Raw genomic sequence first — 16,311 nt, 5'->3', positions numbered from 1 at the left:
GCTTATGTCCCTGCGGAGGTGGCAGCACCGAATCAGTGGTGCATGCTCTCCTGGCTTGCATCTTTACAAAGACCTGAGGAATGAGATTATCATGCCTCTTTTATTGACCATGCTGGGTCGCCCAACCACTGCCATGGTGTCGTTTCTCCTGGCAAATCAAGAGGAGCAGATGGCCACAGGTTTCTAGCTGGGGCAAACAGAAAAAGTCCACTGTTTGACTGCTGATTCAGGACCCTAAACCGTGTTTTTAATCCACTTTTTATTTTGTTCTATGTATATCACAATTTTTTTGTTCTATGGCCAAAGGCTGACGCAAATCAAGTTTCATTTATTCATTCATTCATTCCCTGCAGGTGAGCTGCTGTTGATTACTGGAAAGGGTGAGGCCTACTGCAATTGTATTGGAGGAAAGTGTGATTCGCTTCACTGGTACACCTCCATCATGCTACCTTCCTTGTCACCTGACCTCACATCTTCCTGGTAAGCAGCAGTGAGTCACTTTTCAGGAATGCAGGTAAGCTCCTGTCCCCCAACACACCATCTGCTACTGAGTTTGTGAAGTTCCTCAAGAGGAAGAAGAGGAAGAAGAGGACAGCATCAAGAGAGAGAGGGGAGAGTTTCAACAAGTGCTAGGGAATAACAGATTGCAAAGTCACCCCAAAATATCCAAGTCCTTGCTAAGAACTGACCACATTTAGTCAGTTCTGCTCCAAGAAAACATTGTTTTGCTCTCTCAATATTATGCTGTGGAAACAGCAAAAAAAAATAAGAATAAGAATCAAGGTATCCAATGACGCAAGTGCATGAATTACATTGTTCTGGAAATGTGTTGTACTTTAGTGCTTCATAATTTCATAAAAGCAGGCTGCCTGCATCTATACAAATCCTGGATAAAAACTAGTCATCTGTCACTTCACATTCTTCTATTTGTTTTTTCACTGAAAGTCTGCAACCTTTTTTCCACTGACATTAACTGCAAAAGAACAGAATCATATGTATAGGAAGAGGCTTTGGGACATTAGGTGCTTTCAAAATGCAATAAAAAATGAAACAGCAGTGACTGTGATCATAAATCCTTCAGATGTTCGCTGAGTACCGGTAACTTGTAAGTTAGATAATCATAGGACAAGACTTCCTTTTGCTGTCATGTACATGCACTTTAACTGCTCTGCTGCATAAACTGTTTGTGCCTCAGCAATTAAAGGGGTATGCAGTGACTAATATTGAAGCCCACCACAATTCTGGCTTACTCATAGATAAAAATTCCTCATCATTAATGAAAACACAGGTGCCCATTCTCATTAATGTACTCACCCTGAAATGCTCACACCTGGATGTCATGAAGTAGGTCACTTCCAATTTCATAGAGTTGGCAGAAACCTTGTAGGTGATCAGTTCCTACCCCCTTCTGAGTACAGGAAATTCAGAGTTTGAGGTATCTTCATTGCATGTGGCAAAGGAGAACAGTGTTTCCATTTATAAACTCCTCTTACCAGAAGAGTGGCAGCAGGTAGCAGGGAGGTGAATACCAGCTATAGCCTCCTCAGCCCTTCTGTGCTTCGCCTGTTCCTCTCCCTGCACATGGAGAACTGCATCTTGTGAAGAGCCAGAAGGATGAATCAGCCAGCCCCACCTGTGGACAGCAACTGTAAGAAAGTTGCCACAGCTGTAGCTGGTTCCAGGAAGAAGCCTATTGTTTGGGCAATTGTGTTGCTGGATCTGACTTTAAAGAGATCTTTAAAGAGCAGCCTTTGAACTGCCGTCAACAACATGAAGATTTTATTATGGAATGTTTCCCACAGTGAGCTGCATACATATTCATATCTTTCAAAATAGTCACAGTTGTTTGTCCACCATGGTGTTTTGATGAAATATTAGGTTCTGCTTGCAAATGTAAACAGAGTCTATATGGTGGCATGTCAGGAGGAAGCACTAATAAACCAAAATAACTGATGAAAACAAGAAAGCCTATCTACTGCGCTCACCTTTGGCATCAAAGGCTACAGCAGAATGGATAAATATGCTGCAAAATTCTGTGCAAATGTGCTCTTTTTTCTGTTACATACCAGGAGTAATGTAGTAAAACTAAAATTAAGGATGGGATATAGTAATATAAGGGACTCTAGTGGTGCTGTGGGTTAAACCACTGAGCCTAGGTCTTGCCGATCAGAAGGTCGGCGGTTTGAATCCCCGCGACGGGGTGAGTTCCTGTTGCTCGGTCCCTGCTCCTGCCAACCTAGCAGTTTGAAAGCACATCAAAGTGCAAGTAGATAAATAGGTATCGCTCCGGCGAGAAGGTAAACGGCTTTTCCGTGCACTGCTCTGCTTCGCCAGAAGTGGCTTAGTCATGCTGGTCACATGACCCGGAAGCTGTACACCGGCTCCCTCGACCAGTAAAGCGAGATGAGCGCTGCAACCCCAGAGTCAGTCACGACTGGACCTAATGGTCAGGGGTCCCTTTACCTTTACCTTATAGTAATACAAATAGAGAGAAGGGATTAGATTATAATTGATCATCTAAAGCAGGGATGAGGAACTGTGGTTTTCCAGATGTTGCCAGAGTACAGCCCAAATAAATTCCATCCAGCATCGTCAATAGACAGGTGTGATGGAAGTTGTAGGGCAGCAATTAGACAGTCAAAGGCACTCTGGCTCTGGTTGAAGAAAATAGCAGTAGTTTTAGGCACATGGAAAAGACTGTGAGCTTCAGAGAACCTTCTCTGAATGACTGGGGCACATGGAGAAGAGCATCAAAAGCTGATCTTAATGGTTGAGCATGCTCATATGGGAAAAGGTGGTTCTTTAGGTACCCAGGTCATAAGTCCCAAGTCATTTGATGCTTCAAATGTACTTCAGATTGTACACAGGAACAAGCTCGGAGCCGGTGGAGATCTGTTGTTGTTGTTGTTGTTACTATGTCTATTGGAATGCAACTGGTGCATTCCAATTCACAATCTAGTTGCTCTCTTTTAAAATTTCCAAACTGCCATCAGATGCAACTCCTACATAAAGCACATAAGAGTAATCTATATTAAGCTTTAAATGTCTAGGAAGTGCCAGCAGTTTGTGCAGCACCCTAAACTGGTAGAAGGAGCTTTGTGCTGCAGATGCTACTTGAGCATCCAAGGTAAGGTCCAGATCGTACAGCAACTCAGAGCTGAAAATTTGTTTCTCAATAACATTTAGATTAGGAAGAACACACAGCGCAGAGTCACCTCCCAACACCTCTGACCCACCTAGATTGAGCTTTGTTTTATTAGACTTTTTCAAGCTCTTATTCCGTATCCTTCATAGGCAATTCCACAATACATTTTACCGTCTGAGGTGAAATAAAAGATAGCACCCTGAGCATACCATGCACACAAGCCAACCAGACTGGCAGCTGAATCTTATTTTAATACTGGCAATGGGATAATCTCCTCCAGAGCACCTCAGGTCAACAAGCTAGTTGCAGGTCAGGTCAGATGGCAGTGGCACACAATTCTGGGAGAAGGATACCTCTGAAAGGGTTGCCACCACATCCTCCAGGATCTGTCTCATGAAGTGGTTGTCTCACTGTGCCTAATGATAGGGCCAGTCCTGCTCCCACAGCTTCACTTGGGTCAGGTGTAAAGGGAAAGTAGAGCATCATGACCATGTGGGCATAGCATACTGATTTAATATGAGGGGGAAATTAACTTTGCAAAACTTGGATAGTCTGAATCTTCTACACACCTGCAAGCAAACTACAGATTAAGAAACCCCGTTTGTATGAAAGCAATTTGAGAACAAATGGGGAAAAAACGTAGGTAAGGACTGGGGTAATTGTCAGTAATGAGTTATTCACAAATGCAAACACAGGGCAACATACCCGGGAGGGATTTTATACATATTACACAGGACAAAGGAAAAGAGTGGCCCAGAGGCCAGCAATATCCATGGATTGTGGTCATCAGAGCAGCTTTTCTACGCCGAGCCAAGGACGGCAATTTAAGAAGCCAGAGAGGGAGTCACAAAGCCTAATTGCCTTTTGCTTTGTAAGTAGCAATATTTATAGTGGAGCGACAAATGAAAAGTGTTGCAATTTTTGTCAGATCCACAAAAATTCTCAGCGCAGAAAATAATGTATTGTGATGGAGATTTCTCCCCCAGTCACCCCCTCATTCCCAACAGGGCTTCACAGGCTCATTGCAGTACTCATCCCTGCAGGGAATCCCAGCTCCTCCTATGATAAATGAGGCTGATGTAAGTGATTATAATCCACACTGCCATATCAGTCTGTGGTTGCATTGAACTTGTAAAGCATGCATTCAAATGAACATTTGGTTACTCTAAAAATATGATAATATTATTTACACCGGTAGGGGAGGTAAAATTCTGCATTCTGATTGCTATGTTTGTAATTGCTACATTTCAAAAAAAGTTGTCTACCCTCATTACCAAGGGGGAAGAAATGCAGTTGGAAATGATTTTGTCCTATTCATAGGAACAAAGAGAGCTGTCTTACATTGAGTCAGGCCATCAGGCAATCTAGTTCCGTATTGTCTGCAGGCCAGTGTTTCCTAAACTTGGGTCTCCAGCAGTTTTCTGACTATAGTTTCCATCCTCCGTGACCACAGGTCTTGCTAGCTAGGGATGATGGGAGTTGTAGTCCAAAAGCAGCTGGAGACTCAAGTTTGAGAAACAGTGGTCTACGCTAACTGTGCAAGCCAGTAAGCCCCCCATAACCCCAAAGAAACCTCAGTGGCACCACGTCAGTAAGCAGCAACAACACAGGAGGAACCGATGGCTGCTTTGGCAGCTGAGGCTGCAACTGCCCACCATTTAATAATAATAAATCTGACCCAGGGAATTATGCAAATCAGTTGCAGGGCCAATGGTAGCAGTGAGATGGATGGGATTATATGGCTTGGCCTGTTCCTGCCGCCACTCTGGCTCCAGAATCATTGGCTCCATGATTCAAAAATTGGCATCTGATTGGCAGAACGCACTGGCACTCAGGGGTTAGCCATTTGAAAGGGTAAAATGGCAGGCAACTGGAGCCTCAGAAGAACTAGCCAGCACAGCACTTTGGCTTGCAGCACAGGTCTGTCAGCAGGTTGGCTGGCTTCCTATACCTCATAGCACACCCAACAAGGGAGGGAGTGGAGAGAAAGAGAGGAGAAAAGTGTGGCTGCCACTGTTGCCAATGACCAGAACTCAAGATAAAGAAAAAGGAAGGGCAAGAGGTAGGGAGAAGAGTAGCGTGATGGTGAGACTGAAGAAACCCCATCAAATGGAGCTGGTTTTCCAGCAAAACTAACAGATTGCTTCTAATTCATGTATTGATTTTTTTTAGCCCAGACTTCCTATCAAGAAATCCTAAATAACTCAACTTTAAAAATCATATGACATCAACACAACAGTATAAAACAGGAGAAGATAAGCACATAACTAAAACCACCCATTTAAACTACAAAAACATTATTTCCTACTACCTGGACTAAGATAGCAATTATGGACAGCAGTTCTGCACATATTAGAGCCATACCATCCCTTTCGATGGTGAAAATGCTTTTTTTCAGACATGCACACAGAAGCATGCTGAGTATCACAGCATAGTTTGTCACATCAGGAAGATGGAACCTGTGGGATATCCTTGAACTACAACTCCCTTCAACCTGTGCAGGCCAGGGTGGTGGAAGTTCTCAACTCTCTCAGCTTCAGCCTAAGGGAATGGATGCAATCCCACACATAAGGAAATGAGGGGAAATTGGCACCAAATTTACTATAAAGTCTAATCACTTGGAATGAGCTCATGATGTGCTTCTTTGCTTTTGAGTGTCTGCAATGATATTTGGATCTGTCCAGCTGTGTTACTGCTGCATCCTGGGACACAATGGGGAAGAAAAGAGGTGGTGGCAAGTTTGGCTTGATAAAAATGGCCTATTGGGTTCAATCCAGTGTCCTGCTGATGCATTTGCACTATGCTGTCCTCACTGCCTCCCCCTCTTCTCCTCTGGGTCCTTGTATGCAGTAGTGACTCAGATAGAGGGAGGATGGGTGAATTGTGCAGCCCCACCACACTGTCCATTTCTGCTAACTAAACAGGATTTCAAAAAGCATTAATCATGAGCATGGGTTGGCAAACTAAGGCCCGGGGGCCGGATCTGGCCCAAGTGCCTTCTGGATCTGGCCCGTGGACAGTCCAGGAATCGCCGCGTGGATTGACGTGGGGATTCTGATTGTTCGGGCTCCCCCCTCCCTCACACACACACTGTGGCAGCGCCTCCTCCCTCCCTCCTCCAGGCTTCTCCCCACCCTGCCTAGAGAAGGAAGGGGGCTGGGCTTTGTTGAGCCGCAGTTGGCTGAGCACCATTTTAAGCAGCCCTTATCTGGAGCCAGCCCTTTCGAGCTGCTCATCGTCCCTCCGCTTCTGCCGCCGCCAGCCCCTGCCGCTTGCAAGGCATAGGTAAGTAGCCACCGTGGCTCATCCAGTGCTGTGGAGAAGGGAGGGGAGAGTCCATGTTTTGTTTTGTTTCCCCTCCCAAAAAAATATAGTCCAGCCCCCCACAAGGTCTGAGGGACAGTGGACCATCCCCCTGTGGAAAAAGTTTGCTGACCCCTGATCATGAGTGTTCAACTAGATCATGTAGATTTCTTCGTGGTCTAAAATGAGTGTCTGGGTACTGCAGGAGGCATCTCCATAAACTCAAAAAAGTGTTCCTTATGTTTGTATCTATTCTATTTTACTTAAGATAAAATTAGATTTTTTTATTGGCTGTTGAGGATTCATTTGAAAAATGTTATTGTACAATACAGGCACAGTAAAGAAAAGAACATAGCACCAAACGCATGGCATCATTTTTCATGGTCTTAAAACATTGGCAGTCCGTATAGGTTCTCCACAGACAGGTTTGTGAAGCTGCTGTAAGAGCTTTACTTTCTTTTTCCCTTTTGTCTGAAAATGAGAGACCAGGTTTCATCAAAAGTATTTTCCTTTATAGCTCCATTTGTGACTCTTTGAAGCCCAGTTCGTTATTCTGAACTAGCTATATCCCAAATATTATTGAACCAATGTCTCAAGAGCTAGCTTCACCTGGGATTTCCAGTGATATATGTGTGGACATCACCTTGCCAACAAAGGTCCGTATAGTAAAAGCTATGGTTTTCCCAGTAGTGATGTATGGAAGTGAAAGCTGGGCCATAAAGAAGGGTGATCACTGAAGAATTGATGCTTTTGAATTATGGTGCTGGAGGAGACTCTTGAGATTCCCATGGACTGCAAGAAGATCAAACCTATCCATTCTTAAGGAAATCAGCCCTGAGTGCTCACTGGAAGGACAGATCGTGAAGCTGAGGCTCCAGTACTTTGGCCACCTCATGAGAAGAGAAGACTCCCTGGAAAAAGACCCTGATGTTGGGAAAGATTGAGGGCACAAGGAGAAGGGGACAACAGAGGACGAGATGGTTGGATAGTGTTCTTGAAGCTACCAACATGAGTTTGACCAAACTGCGGGAGGTAGTGGAAGACAGAAGTGCCTGGCGTGCTCTGGTCCATGGGGTCACAAAGAGTCAGACACGACTAAACGACTAAACAACAACAACAAATGTTTGGCTACCAGTAGAAAAGGAATTAAATCTTTAGGCTGGATAATAGGGTTGGAATTTGGGTTTCATCTATGATGCAACCAACCACTGAACATATATGTGCCAATTTCTAGCAGGGAGTTTTGTTGTTGTTTGTTTTCAAGTGATAAGCCCATGCAGTCACTGGGCAAGTCTTTCCCATGCCAGTCAAAATGGCAGCTGACATTTCCTTGAACAGGTGTCAATGCTGATGAGGAAGATGGATGTGTTGGTTGCAGGACACAAAGGAGAGGTGTTATTACTCTGCCCAATGTGAGCAAGAGAATTTTACACATTTTAAAGAGAGACTTCATTTTAGTGCAAAGACAAAATATAATTTTTGCACATTAACGTTCAATTCTCCAAAGTAAGATGACTGGAAATTATGAAGGCAGTGAAGACTGAGGTGATACTTGGCTGATCTTCCCGTTTCCTGCTCCGTACAAAAAAGAATTCCTTTGTTACATTGTTTCTGAAATGCTGAGATTATTGACTGTAGCATAGATGATGTATGTTTTGCATATGAATCACTACTCCTCAGCTATTCATGCACATTTTAGAAAGCACTAATTAACTACCTTGGTTATTGTCTTACAAATTAATGGGGGAAATCACAGTACATTTTCATGCAAAGAGTCCTCTGAAGCCAAGCTGGCTCTGTTGAATATGAAACTACAGAGGAAAGCTGTCATGAAGGAAAACGCAGGAGTGCCTGAAATAAAGGGCTGGTTCATAATGGCTGGAAACCCCAGGCACTCCACTAACACTGAAAAATTACTGAGGTGGAGATACATTTGCAGTACACTGTTTTGACTATACCTCCCTGAAAGAGCTGTAATTGTACTGGTGCAGTCTGACAATACCTGTCAGACACCAGGAGGCACAATCAATTTATGGGCCTTCCGTACCAACCCCTAAAGGACAATACGTAAGACCGATTAAAATACTGGAGGAAAGAAATCATGTTGATGCAGGATTATTATTACTCCCCCCCCCACTCTCTCACACACATACACATGTGTTCCCAGAGTGGCTTACAGATCACTTTTAATAAATAAATAAACAAGCAATCCCTGCCCTCAGGATTACGATCTAGAAAGACACAACACTAAAATAAAATGGATTGGGAGGGGTGAGGAAATGAGCACATTTGGGTACCAGTTCTTAGTTGTAAATTCTTCCAATAACCAGCTGGGGTGGGAAAATTCAAGAAGAGGAGGACAGACAAAGAATTGGAAGGTCCTCCTTCCTTCCTTCCTTCCTTCCTTCTCTTTCCCTTCCTTCCTTCCTTCCTTCCTTCTCTTTCTCTTCCTTTCCTCTCTTCATCCCTTCTTTCTCTTTTTGGTTTGTGTTTTTTTATTTATAATAATGTTTTAGTTTTGATTTTAAAAAGATAATAGATAATAATCTTTGTATCCATTTTTTCCAAACTCTAGTAAAAATATTTTTTTTTAAAAAAACAAACCAACAACCAAAAAATTTAAAAAAGAAGAGGAAGAGCCCAAAGTCTCAGCTGTGCCAGTGGAGTAGCTCTCCATTCCTTCTCATCCCCTTTGATGTAATAGTTGCTGCCAGATGATCTTAAACCTTACTCACAAATCAGTCTGTTGATCTTCACCAGAAGAAAACCATCACCACTGTCTGAAAAGCTGAGAGGGGCAGGAAACATGCAACATGCCCAACAGGTGACCCCACAGCTTTTCCTTAGAGAGCTGCAGAAAGAAACATAATTTATTTGCTTTCCCCTGCTTGAGGGGAAATCAGAGCCTTTGTGTCACCAGTAGTCATTCTACCAATCCACATTCTCTTTTCATGTATATTTATTAATATGAGATGCTTTGATTATCCACTTCTTTGTATGACTATTTAAATTTGGTTTCCTCTTGTAATTGTTACTGAATTGACATAAATTCTAGTTATGTTTTATTATGTATTTCCCCCCTGTTCTGAGCTACTTTGAACATTTTGCACTATGGACAGGCAGCATGCAAATAAACAACTGCAAGCCTATAAAGAAACATACTGAGATTTTTTGAATATTGTAGGGTGGTTCAGATGACCATCCTGCACACATTTAAAGATCATGTGAATGTGCCAGAAGCAGGGGTAGTGGAGAATTCAGATGAAAACAGGAGAGGAAATTGTTGATGCTAGCTTTCCATGTGTGCTGGACCCGGGGGAAAGGTACCGTGAGCGTAGTCTGAGTCCACACGAAGAGGGGCAAGGTCCGAGGCGGAGAGCCAGGCGGGGAACAGGAACACTGGAACAGGAGGCCGAGCAGGGTACAGGAACACCGGATGGTCAGGAACAGGAGGCCGAGCAGGGATCAGGAACACAGGAAGGTCCAAAGCCAACAACGACGTTGCTCCCGCAACCTGGGGCCGGGCTGACTGGGCTTTTATCCTCTTCTAAGGCCAGGGGCGGTCCCGGCCCCCAGGAGCCCCGCCTCCTCTGGCCTTAAGGCGAGCACTCCTCCTGGGAGCAACCAGTTTCCTTCGCCTCTCTGCCCTAAGCCTCTGCAGATCAGGAGAGGCCGAAGGGTTACTGGGCCCTGGAGGAGGCTCACCTGTAGCCACTGAGTCCTCAAGCCCCTCTGGGGCCAGAAGGGTTTCACCTGGGGCCAGCTCCCGGTGCTCTGCCACAGGTGCAGGCTCTTCAGCATCTAGGCCTTGCCCCAGTTCAGCCGGCCCTGGAGGCGGGGACTCCTGTGCAGGCTGGGATTCCTCTGGTTCATCCTCTGAATCGGAATCCCAGGCCATCACACCATGTCTGGAATGGAAATCAATCCAGAGAATACAATGGTGACATTCACCATTGTCGTTTTTGGTATGCAGACAACAGGTACCTGACCTGCCCATGTCCCCAAATTTTCCTTGCATTTCTTTTGCATTTTAATGAAAGATGTGAAATAATGTAATGATAAAGTACCGTATTTTTCGCTCTATAAGACGCACCAGACCACAAGATGCACCTAGTTTTGGGAGGAGGAAAACAAGAAAAAATATATTCTGAATCTCAGAAGCCAGAACAGCAAGAGGGATCGCTGTGCAGTGAAAGCAGCAATCCCTCTTGCTGTTCTGGCTTCTGGGATAGCTGCGCAGCCTGCATTTGCTCCATAAGACACACGCACACTTCCCCTTACTTTTTAGGAGGGAAAAGGTGAGTCTTATAGAGCAAAAAATATGGTAATTAGTAAGCTTTGACAGTACTGGACAACACGATGGATAATGTTGATTTGATCAGAAACTGAAATGCAGCAGAATGGAAAGAGTGCTGTATGCAATGAATTAAGGCTGGAACATAACTCATTGCCTTCTTGCATTAGAACATCTAAGAAGGCTGCAGAGGGCAAACCCTTGGTGAGATGATTTGCTGAAGGAAATCAAAGGACAGTCAAAATTAAGGTAGGTAATGCAAAACCCTTTCTGACCCATGAGAATTTCACTGAAATTTTCCCCTGCCTTTTGATAGTTTTCAAATGCAATTTCTTTTCTGAGTAATTGAAGGAGAATTTTTTTGAAAAAAAGGAATGCAGGAGAAAATTTGGGGACATGATTTATTATAAAGAAGAGGAGGAGGACCAGCTGATAGCAATGGCAGTGAGGAGATAAATTCACTGAGGGACCAAGCACTGTTGGGTGTTTAGGTAACATGTACAAGGCTCAGTAAAGTTCAGTAGGGTTGACTTTTTATACAGAATGTGGAAAATACCCATAAAAATAAGAGTCTAGCACTAAGCAGCATTCTATATTTGTGGCTCAAAAGGAAAATATGTATTGATGTGATTCTACTTGGAGCGAGTCAAAAAAAGGGAGAAAATGTATTACTTATTTATGAATTTAAAGAGACTGGAAAACAATGCCGCACATTCAGAGAAAACATTCTAGGTGGTTTAACAATTGATTACATTTATAACAACATAATGAGGACCTCTCAAACGTACTCATGCAGGTAACACACATTCACTTACCCAAGAGCATTAAATGAGAAAGCATAAGCAGCAATTTCCTCCAGCAAATAAATCAAAGCAAAACCTTTTGATTCTTTGTTCTAGCAGCACAACATACAGGAGACACTGGTAAAACTCTGAAGCTCTAACTATTCCAACAATCAGTTCAAAAAGACCATGCACCTTGAGGTGGAAAAGATTAATAAATCCTTTGTTAATGCACTCTGCATGGGGCTGTCAGGAACAGGCTTTGGTCAGTCTCTGATGCAGGATGAGGGGCAGGGAGAAACTGTGGGTGGGATTGGTTGGTGGGAATCAAGGTTAGAGAAGTGGGGCTCTCCCCATTGCACCTCAACTTCAGCTGCTTTGGAAAAGGAAGCCAGCCCCTTCCACCAAGCTCCCAGGAGAGTGAAGGCCACCAATCAGGAGGTGGCAGTGACTGATCATGAGCCTGAACAGGAACTGAACTGATTTAAAATTTGCATCCCACTTTTTCCAACAACAAATATTGAGCTCAAAGCAACTCACAATACTTGCAGTAGCATTAAGAAACAACAAACAAAACAACAGAACTAACAAAATTAATTTTAATAGGGATCAATGTAAGGTTCTACACTTAGGTAGGAGGAACTAGCTATATAAAATGGGAGACACTTGGATTGCCAGTAGTGCATGTGAAAAGGGTTGTAGGAGATCACAAGCTTAACATGACACAACAGTGTGATGCAGCAGAAAAGAGGCAATATTATTTGAGGCTACGTATATCAACAGAAGTATAGTGTCTTGATCAAGGGAAGCAATAGTCCCACATTATTCTGTCTTTGTCAAACCAAATCTGGAGTATTGGATTTGATTTTGGGTGCCACAATTTAAGGAGGATATTGACAAGCTGGAATGTGTGCAGAGGATGGAGACCAAGATGATGATGATGATAAATAAATTTTATTTATACCCCGCCCTCCCCAGCCAGAGCCGGGCTCAGGGCAGCTAACACCAATAAAATCACAGTAAAAACATAATGGGGGGGGGGGACCAATTTAAAATACAGGTTAAAATGCAATTTAAAATGCAGCCTCATTTTAAAAGTAGCCGATAAATCAAGACCATAAGGGGAGGGAAACATAATGGTCAGACTGAGTCCAAACCAAAGGCCAGGTGGAACAGCTCTGTTTTGCAGACCCTGCGGAAAGATGTCAAGTCCCACAGGGCCCTAGTCTCTTGTGACAGAGCATTCCACCAAGTAGGGGCCAGTACTGAAAAGGCCCTGGCCCTAGTTGAGACCAATCTAACCACTTTGTGACCTGGGACCTCCAAAATGTTGTCATTTGTGGACCTTAAGGTCCTCAGTGGGGCATACCAGGAGAGGTGGTCCTGTATGTACATGGGTCCTGTAGGTATGTGGGTCCTAGAGTCTGGACATGAGGAATGGTCGAGGGAGCTGGGTATGTTTATCTGGAAAAGAGGAGACTGAGAGGACATGTGATAGCCATCTTCAACTATGTAGAAGACTGTTACATGGAAGATGGCGCAAGCTTGTTTTCTCCTGCTCCAGAGACTAGGACCTGAACCAATGGATTCAAGTTAAAATAATGGAGATTCTAACTAAACAACAAGAATAACTTTCTGATGGTAAGAGCTCTTTGACAGTGAAACAAACTCCCAAGGGAGGTGGTAGACCCTCTTTCCCTTCGGGTTTCAAAGCAGAGGTCAGATGACCACCTGTCACGTATGATCTAGTTGAAATTCCTGCAGTGCAGGGCATTGGTAGATGACCATCAAACTCTACAATTCTACGTTTCTATGATTGCAATCACTATAATTTCAAACACAAGGTCTGCAAAATTAAAAATAAATAAATAAAATCAGGTGCATTGGACAACATTTCATACAAAAATGTGTATATCGGGGGGGGGGGGATCCCTAAAATGCTGATGGATTTTTGTGAAGACTTTTTTAAAAGTTGCAAACTGATGGAGGACTGAAGTTAAGAGTGAAAAATGAGAAACTGATATTGAAAGATTCATCCATCCCTATTTGAAAATCTTCTGAGAAGGAAACCTGAAATTTGATTGGTTTTGAAATAACAAATCAAATGTTGGGTTGCAGACTTTCAGTTTCAGTGTATTATGGTATTTCCCATGCTTCTGTGTAGTGAACAGAACCTGCTCACAAGGTCGGGGAAAAAAACATTTTCCTCAAATAATTTTAAAACATATTCCCCCATGAGTACTATGGTGTCTGCAAGATTTTTAAGGAAAGAGCTAAACAGATGCTTAGTTGGAGGAAAAGCTATACTAGGAAATGAGCGAATATCTTTCACTGGTTGTAACTAGATGGGTTGAAACACCTCAAGAGAAATGTGGTTCATGGAGAACACAGTTGCAGTTACAAATTGCTACAAGTCAAGGGACTTGTTAGAGTTCTCAAGCTTGTAAACTGTCTGAAAGGAAAACAAAGAGAGCAATTTTGGCTCTTGAGGCTGATCAAGTTTAGCTAATGAGGGCAGTAAGAGAACTTTGCTTAAATATCAAGTTCAATATTGTGGTTGAGCTTGCATGCATTTTAAAATAAACTGCCTGAGAGATGATGATGATGATGATGATAATAATAATAATAATAATAATAATAATAATAATAATAATACACACACACGTCTATGGTTTTTGCTCTTCATGGGTGAAGTTTCATTTGTGTAATTTATTATATTTCTATTCCACTTTTCATTCCCATGTATACCAAAGCAGCTTACAAACAATAAATAACAGCATCATAAAAGAACTTGATAGAAGACCACAAATACAGCATAAATCATTTAAAACATTTAACAAGTCATCAGTAAAACAATTACAATCTATAAAATACTATTAATAAAGCAGCAACTAAAAAAAATAAGCTAGACATCATCATTAATACAAAAATCGTATGGTTAACAAATGAATAGGGTATTTATCATCATCAACAACAATAATTTATATGCTATCCACCTGACTGTGTTGCTGCAGCCACTCTGAGCAGCTTCTAACAATCTATACAACAATATTAACAACGTTAACAGAATAGCAGCTATAAAAACAAGTAAAGCACTGTTTATCTCCCGCTTGAACTACTGCAATGCGCTCTACGTGGGGCTACCTTTGAAGGTGACCAGGAAACTACAACTAATCCAGAACGCGGCAGCTAGACTGGTGACTGGGAGCGGCCACCGAGACCACATAACAGCATTCTTGAAAGACCTACATTGGCTCCCAGTATGTTTCTGAGCACAATTCAAAGTGTTGGTGCTGACCTTTAAAGCCCTAAATGGCCTCGGTTCAGTATATCTGAAGGAGCGTCTCCACCCCCATCGTTCTACCCGGACACTGAAGTCCAGCACCGAGGGCCTTCTGGCGGTTCCCTCACTGTGAGAAGCCAAGTTACAGGGAACCAGGCAGAGGGCCTTCTTGGTAGTGACACCCGCCCTGTGGAACGCCCTCCCACCAGATGTCAAAGAGAACAACTACTACCAGACTTTTAGAAGACATCTGAAGGCAGCCCTGTTTAGGGAAGCTTTTAATGTTTGATGTATTACAGTATTTAAAAAAAAAATTGGAAGCCGCCCAGAGTGGCTGGGGAAGCCCAGCCAGATGGGCGGGGTATAAATAATAAATTATTATTAGTATTATTATATAAGTTCTGAGCTGTCTGTGGTTTCTTCTAAGAACTGCAGGACCATCGTGTGTCAAACATGAATGCATCATATGATGTCCCACTAAGGGCAGGGGGATTTAAGTTCTTTTTTTGGGGGGGGGGATGAAATGTGTCATGCCCTCTTTTGCCAGATTCAGAGAAGAATGGAATCTCTTCAGAGTCACATGCTTCCTAGCATAGAAAGCATTCTTTTTACCCCAAACAGCACCTGGGGTGCTCTTTAAAGTTTTATTGAACTCCACAATCCAAATTGTGAGGTGGGGGAGGGTGCATGGAATCTATGGCTAAGGAGAAAAAAGAAACTGAGCTTCATCTTAAAACTATGTGTATTTCTTCAAATGCTTTTGGCAGTTACAGCTTTATCTGATCTTACTAAGCTTCTACATTAAAATGGGGATTAGAGCTCATGAAAGACCCCAATTAGAGGTTCAGTGGTCCCCATGTGAACATCTGTGGAAGTGTAGAAGTGGTGTGTGGGTTTGGGATTTATCTGTGTGCATTCTTGAGCAATAAGGAACTCCCGTATCTGCTGAACTCCAGGCACTTGACAAGGCAGTTTTCTGTTCTTACGATGATTCTTAATTGTTCTTGTTCTTTGCATTGGTTTTTATTCATTAAAAAAATGTTTCATGTACAGCACTTAGAAATTCTGAATACAGTGGAACCTCGAGCTACAGACGCTTCAGGTTACAGACGCTTCAGGTTACAGACTCCGCTAACCCAGAAATAGTACCTTGGGTTAAGAACTTTGCTTCAGGATGAGAACAGAAATTGTTTGGTGGTGGCACAGTGGCAGTGGAAGTCCCCATTAGCTAAAATGGTACCTCAGGTTAAGAACAGTTTCAGGTTAAGAACGGACCTCCAGAATGAATGAAGTTCTTAACCCGAGGTACCACTGTATTAAGTTGTACAGTGGTACCTTGGTTTACGAACTTAATCCATTCTGGAAGTCCGTTCTTAAACCAAATAGTTCTTAAACCAAGGTGTGCTTTCCCATAGCAGCGGAGGACTCAATTTACAAATGGAACACACTCAACAGGAAGCGAGACATGTTCTTATTCCAAGGCAAAGTTCACAAACTGAAACAC

This window comes from Podarcis erhardii, assembly GCF_964252035.2.
Source record: "Podarcis erhardii genome assembly, chromosome: 17".
Lineage (NCBI taxonomy): Eukaryota > Metazoa > Chordata > Lepidosauria > Squamata > Lacertidae > Podarcis > Podarcis erhardii.
Note: the sequence above shows the minus strand (reverse complement) of the source record.